This window comes from Pteropus vampyrus, unplaced genomic scaffold, assembly GCF_000151845.1.
Source record: "Pteropus vampyrus isolate Shadow unplaced genomic scaffold, Pvam_2.0 Scaffold213, whole genome shotgun sequence".
Lineage (NCBI taxonomy): Eukaryota > Metazoa > Chordata > Mammalia > Chiroptera > Pteropodidae > Pteropus > Pteropus vampyrus.
The window spans coordinates 304,309-313,403 of record NW_011888994.1 but is presented as its reverse complement, the minus strand read 5'-3'; positions in this window follow the sequence as shown (position 1 = coordinate 313,403).

Here is a 9,095-nt window from a genome sequence, read left to right as displayed (position 1 = left end):
TACCTGTTTCTGCAGCTAGCATTATTTACTTTAATACATGCATCCTTTGAAGTACAAGAGAAGCCTACTCTTTGTCCATGGGTCAGACCTTGAAATAATTACAGATATTTCTCATCTTAAGGTAACAGACCAGATGACAATTCTATCCACTCCCTTAATATTTTCCTCCTTTTGACTTTCCCTGATTCATGCAACTCCTCCACGTGCTATCCTGAACTCACTGGATCGGGGCAGGGTTTGCATGGAAGAATTCATTGAGCGTTTTTTTCTGGCAAAAGTTGCCAAAAACCTAAACCCTTGGTAGATCAGAGAGGATTCCCAACATAATTAGCATATTTGAGAGAAATGTCATCGGCGACAGGAGGATGAGGGGACTAGAGCATCTCCATCTCCAAGCTGGGAAAATATTTCACAAGCCCAAATAGCCTTTCTCAACCAGAGTTCCATGGCAAAATTAAGCCTCAGTGCCCTAAGAGATCCATTGCATCAAGGTATTATCATCCTAAGGAGAATTTAAAAAATTGTTTCTAAGTACTATGGTTTAGATAAGGAACTCCACTTAAGAAAGCCTGGCTAGAGGGAAGGAGAGGAGAATAAGGAGACTGAAGGCATTGATGGATCCTAGAGAGCAAAGAGAAAGGTGCCAGGGAGTCCACAGTATATAAGGGAGATGAGGCAAAGGAGCCCGGGCTTGCTGATCAGGTAGGGCCCAGGGCAACAGCAGGATCTATTGGAGGAGTGACAGCATGGCAAGTCACAGGCACCTTCACAGAGACCCCAGCTCTAGAAGGCTCCTTCTGAGGCAGCTAGAAAGCACCCTTCCCGAAGGAGTGAGGCTGGCAGAAAGAGGGTTCTCTAAGCTGTAACCTGAAGAGCAATTATTAAGGATTCTCTGGGGGCAATAAACAGCTCTGTGAACACCTTTGAGTACAACTCAAGAGCTTCCTAAAATTCCCCCATCTTTTCATTCGCCTGCCAGGCCAAGTATCCAGAAGACCTAAAATGATTAAAGGAGGTACTACTGCTCAGTCAATGCTTCTTAACTACAAAGTCTTGAGAGTAAACAGCCTCTTCCCAGGCTGTTTTTCTTCTGTGTCAAAAGAGAACTTCTCCAAGTTACTAGCACAGAACTTCTTCTAGTACAAATTAGTCTTTGGAGCTCCTAGAAGACCTTGCTGGACCATCAGGGTACTCCTGACAGGATGTAGTTGTCCCCTCATTTTATGTTTTGCCAAAGGAAGCTTCTTCCTTAATGTGATCTGACTCTGAAACTTTAATCCAAATGGCAATTCTGCACGAAGAGTCATGAGAAGTGGAGCTCTGCTCCTGAGGTGGGTGCCCGTAACTATGGTATGGGCTGGCCAGTAAATTGTTAGAAGTGAATATTTAGTGGGAAGATGACAAATAATGAAGTAAAAATAGTTTACCGTTTTTTCAGCAAAAGTAGGTATTTAATAACTATAAAGTATTAAATGTGGGAATTATAGTAAACGTGTGCGCAGTACACATAAAATACGTAATTACATGTATAACTTAAGAAAGACTCATGGGGCTTTGCATTTTAAGTGGGATGGAGGAAAACAGAATCAATCCAAGTTATCTAAGGCCCTTGAGGGAAGGAAGATTAAAAGAGTTGAGATGGTTTTATTCCATAATGAGAAAGCTGAGGGAGGGCTAAATAGTTGTTTTCAAATATCCTAAAGGTTAATCCCAGGACAGAGGCCAGCTGAATGCAGCCGCTGGCCCTTCCCAGCTCAGAGCCCTTAAATTCTGGCTGAGAATTGCTATCTTAAGTGGAAAGTAGAGAAATCTGCTCTCCCATCCCCAGGAGCTTCCTGCTGGGATCTCCGCATTGTTCACCCCTATCACTATCTCCTCACCCCATCCATTAAATTAGATCATCACTGACTCCCCAAACCATTCTATCCAACCGGTCCCCAGGGACCTGCCAAGTCTAGCACCCCACTAACCTGCTCTTCAATCTTCCTGCCCCCGCCTCTTTGGGAACCTCTTTACTTCTTGCCTGTAGCTTTTTAACAACTGCCCAATGGGTCTCCCTGTCTCTCGTAGCTTTCTCATCCTCAGCAACAGCCTGTTTCCCACACTGTCCCAGAGCTCCCATCCACAACACAAACTTAATGGTATCACTCTCCAACCTAAACACTTGCAACGGACTTTCTGCTGGATTAAAGATTTTCAAAATATATAGTATTTTTAAAATATCTGCCTTTGCTCCTTTTTGCATTGTCTCCTCAGCATTGTTCTCAAGCCCCTTTACAAATTGGTCCATGCCCACCTCTCCCTTCACCTGCCCCTACCTGCCCCTACTGAATACTCTGCTCCAGCCACATTGGACACACAATTCCTTGAATATCCTCATGATGCCCTGCCTTCTCTTCTCCCTAATTCCTGTGCCTGGAATGCCACTCTTGTCTCCTCCATGTGGTAAAATCTAGATCAAAAATCACCTCCTCTCTTAGGCCTTCCTGAACCTAAGCAGAACTCATTCTTTCCTCCTGTGGTCCCCACAGCGTTTGGCACTGAAATAGCACTTGTCACATATTATAATTATTTGTGTACATTTTTGTCTTTCTTACTAGACCTTCAGCTTCTTAAAATTAAGAACCATATCTTATTTATTTGGATTTTCCTCTAATACTTAGCACAGTATCTGGTGTATCGTAAATGTTTAGTAACTGTTGAATGAAAGAATAAGCTCCCAGTCAAAGATTCTCTTTTAGATTTACCTAACACGTACAGCCTGGCTGGGAGCTGGGAGTGTTCAACTTGGAGCAAGAGGCAGGATCCCAGGAGCAGGTTAATAGGAAATGAACTACAACTGCCTATCATGGCCCCTGTTGGGCATAGTTTACATCCCAGTGTCTGGATCAAAGGTGGAAGTTTCTGCCCTGTCTACTCCTATGTGTCATAACTGGAGCAAAACTCCTTCATCAGCCAATCTGGCCACACCATAAACACATGGGTTGGAAAGCAGGGGCTGCCTGGTTCTTTTCAGGTTCCTATGGACACAGTACCACCATTGATCTGCTGGAATTCATCTGCATGGGCAGGGGCCACTTCCGGACTGCAAATACACGATGAACAGGTGAGAAGGGGAGGAAGGGAATAGAAAGGGCAAGTAGGAGGAGGGCAAGAAAAAAATGAGAGACAGCATGTAGGAAGAAGTGCAGAGGGAGGGAGGTATGTACTTGTCCCTAGAGAAGATAGAATATATTTGATAGCTTCTTGAAAAATCAAACATTTTTTAAAGTTCCTTTTGTTCAATATAAAATGTGAAAATCCAATGAAGACTACCTTCCTTTCTGCAGCCAGGACAGAGCTCCTAGATATATTTTGATTATAGATTTCTAGGTACATCCTTCACAAACATAATTAGACAGCCAAGCATTCTGACACGTGCTTAACTAGGAAGCAAAATTACGCAGCGAATCTGTAAAAATATAATATGGTGTCTTTTTCTCCCTTTTAATCATTTCGTTGATAATAATGGACATTTATGCACACAAAAATAATGATAGTATTTTACATAGTTGGCTCTTTATAGTTCATAGACAAATTTTTCTTAGAGCTTTACAACAACCCAGTGAAATACATAAACTATACTATCATCTCGTTTCCTGATGAAGAATCTGAGGCATTGATTAGACAGTCCATTGTCTCAGAGTTAGTCAGTGGAGGTAGAGTCAAGATCCACACCTAGGACTTCAGTTTCCAAGACTGGTGCTCTCGTCCCTACATCCAGCACCTCATGCCAGACCTGGCTGCCAGCTAAGCCACAGGCTGCTTCTCAGTTGGAGAGTAAGAGATAAAAAAAGAGGTAATGGATGATCTGGGGTAGGGGTGGGCATGTTGACAATGTTTTTAAAATCCCACATTAAAGAAATGTATGTCCAATAATCAAACTACTGGCTTATAACTTTTTTACTCATCGTTTTCTCTGAATTTATGAATTTTGGTTTTTGAGCCAATCGAATAAAGACTTTTGAATGTGGTTCTTTAACTGGATCAGTCACCCAAATCAAGGTCATGGTTTCTGTCTCTGTAGGGGCCTGTAAGTTCAGTTCTATGTGGCAGCTCATGATTACCTCCCTTTATCCCCATGAGCCACAGAAAGCCCCGGGTTCAACTGGATCTCCCTTTTAAGCAAGTTGTATCACTTTCTCAAATATCTGTTTTTGTGAGTATAGTGATAACAATACATTATGTTTACAGGACTTTACAATTTATGAAGAGCTTTTCTGTTTCACACACCCTACCTCCTACTCCCTCTCACCACAAGGTCTCCTCCCTAGCCGTGAGATTGATGGGGCAGATATCACTATTTTAATTTTATAGAGTATGACATGGAGCCTGGAAAGGTTAAGTAATGTGCCCATTTAACACAACTAAAAAATGTCAAACCAGGAACTACTAAATCCTAAACGTCTAATCCCAAATTCAGTTCTCTCACCAGTGTGCCTATTGATTTTGTTGCCCTCTCACATACCCACCACAAAAACTGGTAATACAGGAAAAATCCATCGCTATTGATGAACAATACTCAGAGGACACATTGGGCTGTTCTTATCTGTGCCTCCTGTGAAGTTCTTAAACAGAAGTTCTTAAACCTATGTCCATAAATACTTAATGAATCTCTTGCACTTGAATGTTTTTTTCCTCAGAGAGAAAATCCATAGTTTTCATTTGATTCTCAAAGAAGTGTAAGAAAGGTTAAAAATCACTGATTTGTCCTGTAAGTTCATCTAACTTAATATCTCTAATGCCAGTGCCTTTTATATAAAAAGTGCTGGCTGGCTGGCTGGCTGGCTGGCTGGCGGGATGGATGGATGGATGGATGGATGGATGGATGGATGGATGGATGGATGGATGAATGAATGGAAGTAAGATGGAAGGATGGAAGGAAGGATGAAAGGATGAAAGGATGGAAGGAAGGAAGGAAGGAAGGAAGGAAGGAAGGAAGGAAAGATGGCAGACTGGCTGGCTGGCTTTCTGTTTTTCTATCAAGCTCTAATTCCACAACTGACTGAACTATTATGCAAACCAAATGATGCACTAGACAGGACCCAGTTAATGGGACAGAATTTTAGGGAGAACTATTTGAAATTGAGAAAAAAATTTTTACTCTCAGTGCTATTAAATGTGATATGACTGACTCACACTCTACATTGTTCTTCCAGTCATCCTGTCCATTCACTCTATCACTAAGCAAAGAACGGGATTCACATATCACCAAATTCAGCAAAGCATATGAGGAAATTCTATGGCATGTACTCCAGCCCTGACTGGCTAAACATTTTACATTTACAGCTACTTCCCTGTCAGAATTATAAATCTACAGAAAAAAAAAAACAAAACTAATTTTAAATGGAGCATATCAGAAAAATCAGAGCTCAGCAAAATACAGCCTTTTCTTGACAAATACTGAATAGCTAAGTTATATACACACATTGCGGTTTTAGAGATTGTCCAAGCTATGGAGTGATTTGAGACTTCAGTCCCTTATCCCTGGGTGCTGGATTGAATTCAAGAAGATAATTAAAGTCAATGGTACCTGGCATATGAAATCAAACACCCACCCTTTACTCTCTGGATTTGGTAGATCAAAGATAATAAACATGTCATAAACCAAGACAAAGGGCCACTAGGGAGTGACAATCACCTCTCAGGTTTAAAAGTTGTCAGAATGGTCGGTGTAGATACAGGAGTGATAAACACTCCAATCCCTGCTCTAACCTAGACTGAACAGCCTGGAAGGAATACTGGCCAGGACTTTCAACATATCGGCAAGAGCCAACCCCTGACAGCCTGGAAAAAAGCAGAGAATAGGAAAAATGTGCCGGAGCACAGCACTCATCTGTCCTGCCAGCACTCAATCTCCCCATGGCCAGAATCTGTCACTGGATATTTTCATGCAGTTATCAATAAGCTGTACATGAAAACTACCTGTAAGCTGACTCTAGGATTTGGTGTTAAATACTAGAGGGTATAAAGTATCCTGCCAAGGACAAACTATTACAACCTTATATTCCTCTACTAGAAATGTGTATTCTTTTCCTTGTCAGGTTAGAAAGAGGCAGCAGGGTACAAATGACGAACTGAATATCAAATCAAAAGTCTTAAGGTCTGGTATCTGTTTTTCAGCTGGTAAACAAAAGACATCTGAGGATTCAAGAGGTCGGTTCGACTTATTTCTTACACCATTATGATAAGAATGAGAATTCTTCATAGTTTGTTATCTCATTTCTGCGTGGTCTTATCTTCACAACTCTGTGAAGTAAACAGAAATGGTATTATGGTCTTGAGTGTCCGATATGAAATGGAAGATCAGAGACTATGAGTAACTTGCCCAGGTTCACATAGCAATTTCTAGAGCTGAGTCCCATATTCCATAAGTCCAAGTACAGGGTTCTTTCCAACACAGTCTTTCCCTAGCGTATTATAAGGGCTCTGCCCTCTCTTTTACTGTTGCTCAAATGGTCCCTTATCCTGGCCAGTCATCTTATAAGTGAAACTCCTTTATAAGGAGGACCTTTAGCAATTTGATAGATAAATCCTTTGAGTAGATTCAAAATGTACTCATTTGGTATTGAATTCTGTTCTCTATAATGATCTACAGTAAGCTTAGTTTTAGTAGTTTAATTACAAAATGTAGCAACATTTATTATCAATATTTTACTTTATGCCTTTAGAATAATTAGTCTAGAGTAAGGACTTTGAATAAATTTGAACGTTTGAGAGGCATTATTTAAGGAAAAGCTTGCATTATTCATTTAGTTCGAGAAATATTTATTGAGTATCTACAAAGCACTGTCCAGGGTATTTAGAAGACAAAGTGGTCAGGACAAAGGCTCTTCTGTAAAGAGCTTAAAAAGAGAGAAAGGAAATCAAATAAGAACAAGTAAATGCATATATGCATGAAGAACTACACTGAGATAAAGGCAGAGGTTCCGAAAGCTCAGAGAAAGGGCACTCAATCCAGTGTTGGAGGTCAGAGAAGGCTTTCCAGGAGGAATAACTTCAAATACAGTAATTTGGAAGAATGAAATTCTTCAAAACTTTCCTAGCCTCTTCTGTACCTTTAAGAGCCATTGGGGAACTCTGACCAACTTCCAGACACTCATGCCCTTTCCTACTTTAAGGCTTTACCCTCACTATGCCCTTAGCCAGAATTCCTTCTCATGGCTTTGATTCCAATATCTTCTTTTTCATCCTTCAAGGCTCAGCTTTAATGTTGTCTTTTACAAGAAGCCTTCTTTGATTTTAAGAAACAGAACGGAAATCAACTTGAGAAGATTATAAGCACAAGCTTCAAGTTCTATTACATTTCCCTTGATCTTTCAGAAACCCTAAGCCCCTCAGCTCTATTTAGTCATTTAAAGACCACCATGTCCATGCTTTAACATTTTAAGAATAAGTCATGCTTTATGATACTTGAGTGTTATTGAGGAAGTCTAGAGGGGAGAAACCAAGGCCATTCCTAAATTCTTCCAAGGCTTCTGTTATTAAGGTATCTTGGTCTTCAGCCAAAGCCAGAAGACCAAAAGATAGAGTTGCCCTTTCTGGCTGTTCCATTGGATCCTAGTTTGTGTATGTGTGTAGTCTGAAAGGTAACCATTATCTGGATCCTTGGCCAACTGGTAGCAAATTTGGGTGAAAACATGTCAATATTGCATTGCAGAAGATCTCAAGGTTAGCACTCTAAAATTATATACTGGTTCTTTTGGCCACCAGCATGTCTTTACAGATGGGACCAAAACAACTTTCTTTGGAAATACCCTAGGGACTAAAGACAGAGAGACAATATTTATATTATAGAGTTTTGCAAACTCTCCGGATATCCTAACAATAAGTTACAGATGTTTAATCCTAAATTAAGAAGCTAAGTATAATGTAGACTCTACAAATGGCAATTTTCTATAATTTGAGGAAAATATTTGGTAGCTCAATTCCCACTAGAAATGGCTGGCAATGGTTCTGCTCTGTTAAACTTCTCTGTCAGCCTTTTTACAGACACGATCATCCAGAAGAGAATAGTAGATTTATTTAAAAATAGAATTGATTAAAAAAAAACCTGTAATTTGAATTTTGCTCTGGACATGTGGGTATTATTTTTTAACAGGAGAAAGTATTGAGAAATCAAAGGACCTATATTCGTATCTGAATTAATTCTATTGAACCATTTCCTGGATTTTGATATTTTGTGGTATTATCTTGCTCTCATTTATTTTGAGAAGAAACTTTATCAGTTTTCCTGTAGCATACAATTTTTTCTCTTTATTTTGCTTGCAGTAAGATATCAGCCTAGTATCGGCAGAGCAACTTACTACAATGATTCTTTGTTCCAGAAAAAAAAAAAATGCATGAATAGCACATTATTAAAATAGAGAAGGAAGTGTGTTTCATTTCGTTTGTTATTTACTTAGTGATATTGTCATGGTACCAGGTGCTTTACAAAAGACAAATAAAGTGAAGCAATAATGCAGTGCACTTGGATCTTGCATTTGATATGAGGATATCTGAGTACTTACCAAACACTGACTCATAAATCAACTCACTTAGGGTAGGATGCAAATGTTGCTTTAAATTTATAGTCCACTTTATGGAACCTCCATGCCACCCAGTACTGTATAGAATGTCTTGTTGAATCTCTGAAGGCTCCGAGGAAAGGTGAAACCAAAACGGGAGTGGGCTCAGGAAAGATGGTAGGTGTGTTTTGAAGAAAAAATAGCATAAAAGGTTGGGGGGGTGGGCGGTAAATAGAATAGAAACTGGGAACCTGAAAGCTAATGCAATGAATCATATAGACAACTGACATAACTTGGCTTCCAAATCAAATACATATTTAATAGATCAGAATAAATGTTTTACTTATCTTAAACTCGACTCTTATCTATGTCTAACATATTTATGATATCTGAAGCTATTTTTTCTGCACAGGAGAAAATTGTTTGAAATTTTTTCAAGATATTAATAGCCTTGATTATATATTTATATTCACAAAGTTGAAATCCGCTCCATCCTAAATAATAATTACATACAATTTGCCACCTACCATTTCGATATGAAAATTGAAA